Source organism: Physeter macrocephalus, chromosome 11, assembly GCF_002837175.3.
Source record: "Physeter macrocephalus isolate SW-GA chromosome 11, ASM283717v5, whole genome shotgun sequence".
Taxonomy (NCBI): Eukaryota; Metazoa; Chordata; class Mammalia; order Artiodactyla; family Physeteridae; genus Physeter; species Physeter macrocephalus.
The window spans coordinates 80,362,776-80,366,774 of record NC_041224.1 but is presented as its reverse complement, the minus strand read 5'-3'; the positions used below and the strand labels follow the sequence as shown (position 1 = coordinate 80,366,774).

At 38.2% G+C, this 3,999-nt stretch overlaps 1 pseudogene; it reads left to right on the top strand.

Moving 5' to 3' along the window:
- Positions 1–1,036: 1,036 nt before the first annotated feature.
- On the top strand, positions 1,037–2,379 carry LOC102979136 (dnaJ homolog subfamily C member 7-like; annotated as a pseudogene).
- The last annotated feature ends 1,620 nt before the right edge of the window (positions 2,380–3,999 follow it).

The window sequence follows — 3,999 nt, the reverse complement described above, 5'->3', positions numbered from 1 at the left end:
GGCTTGCAAAATCCATGAAATGTTTATTCAAGGAAAAACAACTAAATTTTAGTAAAAACAGTAGCCCTTCAGTCTTTTAGCTTGCCATAATCCAATCACTCTCTCTCCAGCTCCATGTGAGCTTTGAAAAGCAATAGTCTCACAACTGTAGTAACTGTGAAATCAAGTAGTCTAGCAGCCACTGGAGGAGCCAGAATAGTTTGGAGCTTCCTAAAAAGCCCCAGAGAACTGTCACCCTTTGACTTGCTTGTGGCATGATGAAAAGTCCAGTTTCAGTGCTTGTTTTTACTTGACCCAACTCAGAACTCACTCTCTGTCAACAGCCCTAACCTGTATGGTATTTGCTGAAAAGAATCAGCAGCAATTGTTTAACATAACAGTTGCCTGAGGTAGTGACACAAGTCAGAGGTAAAACTTAGGGCTTTGTCAGGCTCTGCACAATCAGGAAGTGAAGGCTAAGACAGAGAGGTAGACTGCTTGTCAAAACATTAAAGACATGCTCAACAGAGCCTCTCAGCAGAGGTTGGTAGACTCACTGGTTCACGACATTTAAGAAAATCTCTATTTGTTAGCTTACAACTAGGATAACTGAGCACACATCAATTACCACACATAACAAATAATACACACTTTAAAGAAATTGTCAAAAAAATACTAAATAACAATAACAATAAAACAAATAACAATGACAACAAACCCTAGTGGGAGAGAGAATTGGATTTCTAAAGGTGCCACAGCACATTATTCTAAATGTCTAGATAATCAATAAAAACTTACAAGATACCCAAAGAAACCAAGTATAACCCATACACAGGCAATGGGAAAAACAAGCAGTCAATAGGAACTGACCCTGAGAATTCTAGTAAGATGTTAAACTTACTCGAATTTAAATCAGCTATCATAAATACTTGCAAAGAACTAAAGGAAAACTTATATAAAACTGAGAAATATGTGTCACCAAATAAAGAATATCAGTAAAGAGACAGGAAGTTTAAAAAAGAACCAAGTAGAGGGTCCCGGAGGTAAGACGGCGGCTGCCCCGGAGTGCAATATGGTAATGGCGGCGACCGAACCAGAGCTGCTATATGACGAGGAAGCAAAGAGATATGTGTCCTAAAAATGCTAGCTATTACGGGAATCGAGCAGCCACCTTGATGATGCTCGGAAAGTTCTGGGAAGCTCTTGGAGATGCAAAGCAGTCAGTGAGGGACATCTACGAGAGGACAAATGTCACCTATCTTTAGGAAATGCCATGGTGGCATGTCGTAGTTTCCAGAGAGCCCTAGAACTGGGTCACAAAAATGCTCAGGCACAACAGGAGTTCAAGAATGCCAATGCAGTCATAGAATATGAGAAAATAGCAGAAACGGATTTTGAGAAGCGGGATTTTTGGAAGGTTGTGTTTTTTGCATGGACCGTGCCCTAGAATATGCCCCTGCCTGCCATCACTTCAAAATCCTCAAAGCAGAATGTTTAGCAATGCTGGGTCATTATCCAGAAGCACAGTGTGTGGTCAGTGACATTTTACGAATGGATTCCACCAATGCTGATGTTCTGTATGTACGAGGTCTTTGCCTTGATTTATGAAGATTGTACTGAGAAGGTGGTTCAGTTTTTTGTCCAAGCTCTCAGGATGGCTCCTGACCATGAGAAGGCCTGTGTCACTTGCAGAAATGCCAATGCACTTAAAGAAAAGAAAGAAGATTGGAATAAAGCATTTAAAGAAGGAAATTACAAGCTAGCATGTGAACTGTACACAGAAGCCCTGGGGATAGACCCCAATAATATAAAAACAAATGCTAAACTCTACTGTCATTGGGGTATGGTTAATTCCAAGCTTAGGAAACTAGATGATGCAGTAGAAGACTGCACAAATGCAGTGAAGCTTGATGACACTTATATCAAAGCCTACTTGAGAAGAGGTCAGTGTTACATGGACACAGAACACTGTGAAGAAGCAGTACAGGACTATGAAAACGTATATCAGACGGAGAAAACAAAAGAACACAAATAGCTCCTAAAAAATGCACAGCTGGAACTGAAGAAGAGTAAGAGGAAAGATTACTACAAGATTCTTGGAGTAGACAAGAATGCCTCTCGGAAACGGGCCTTGATGCACCATCCAGATTGGCACAGTGGAGCCATTGCTGAAGTTCAGAAGGAGGAGGCGAAAAAGTTCAAGGAAGTCAGAGAAGCTTTTCCATTCTCTCTGATCCCAAGAAAAAGACTCGCTATGACAGCGAACAAGACCTGGTTGAAGAGGGCATGATTATGGGTGATTTTGATGCAAACAATATCTTCAAGGCATTCTTTGGCGGTCCTGGGGGCTTCAGCTTTGAAGCATCTGGTCCAGGGAATTTCTTTTTTCAATTTGGCTAATGAAAGGAAACCATCCAGAACCCAGAAAATGCAGACTTGCTCAATTTAACTTCCAGTGTGGACACAGTTCACCTCCTCCCTTCATCATGATCCACGTACTTAGAGCTTTTTCATTCTCAGTTGGATACCCAGTGTCTTTGTGAGGGGGGTGAAGGAAAGGGAGCCAGCACTGAAGACTGCGGGTAAGGGAGGGAGGTGGGGGGTGGACAGGAAAGCTTGTGAATTTTTGTTTTACTGTTTAACTTTATTAAAAAACAAAATAAAACAAAACATAAAATGAACCAAGGAGAAATTCTACAGTTGGAAAGTAAAACAACTAATATAATACATTCACTAGAGGGGCTCAACAAGGCATTACACTGACAGAAGGAAGAATCAGTTATCATGAAAAAAGGTCAATTGAGATTATCCAGTCTGAGAAAGAAAATGAAAAAGGAATAAATAAAAACAACAGGGCCTTTTGTTCTTATGGGACACCATCAAGCATACCAACATATGGCTAATGTAGACCCCAAAAGGACTGGAGAGAGAGAAAGGTGTAGAAAGACTATCTGAAGATGGAAGGGTCTCAAACTTCCCAAATTTGACCAAAAAGTATTATACTGTAATCTAAGTAGCTCAATAAATTCTATGTAGAATCAACACAAGGAGATCCAGGTTTAGAGACATCTTAGTCAAATTGCTGAAAACCAAGATAATGAAAGAATGCGGAAGTAACAAGAGAAAAGCAACTTATCATCTGCAAGCTATCTTTAGTAAGATAACATCTGACTTTTCATTAGGGATCAGGAAGGTCAGAAGGCAGTGGGATGGCATGTTTAAAGTGCTGAAATAGAAGATTGTCAACTAAGAATTCTACATCTGGCAAAATTAACCTTGAAAAATGAGGGAGAAATTAAGACATTCTCAAGTAAATAAAATCAGAGAATTCATGGATAGCATGTCTGCTGCACAAGAAATAATAAAACATTTAACTTCAAGCTGAAATAAAAGAATATTAAACAGTAACTTAAATCCACATGAAGAAATAAAGAACACTGGTTGAGGTAAATACATAGGTAAATATAAAAGACAGTATCAGTGTATTTTCATTTGTAACACTTTTCTAATCCTCTCTGATTTTTAAAAACTGCATAAAGCAATCCTTATAAAACTGTGTTGATATGTTTATAGTGTATACATTTGTAATTTGTATGTCCATACAGTGGAGATGAGGGGAGTAGGAATGGAGCTCATTGGAGCAATCTCTTTGTAATTTAGAAATATGTGGAAATTAAACATGTTCCTAAGTAACTAATGGGCAAAGAAGAATCAGTGGGATTCTTCTTTGTAATTTCCCCTATAATTCAAGGGGAAATTACAAAATACTTTGAACTGAATTAAAATGGTAACACAAAACTTATGAGACATAGCTAAAGCAGTCATTAGAAGAAAATGTACAGCTGTAAACACTTATATTAAAAAAGAACTTAGATTAATAACCTTCCACTAGGGAAAAAAATAGTAAAAGGAAAGAATATTAAACCTAAAACAAGCAGAAGGAAGGAAATAATACAGATTAGTGCAGAAATTAATGAAAAATAAAGAAGAAAAACTGTAAGGAAAATCAACAAAATAAAA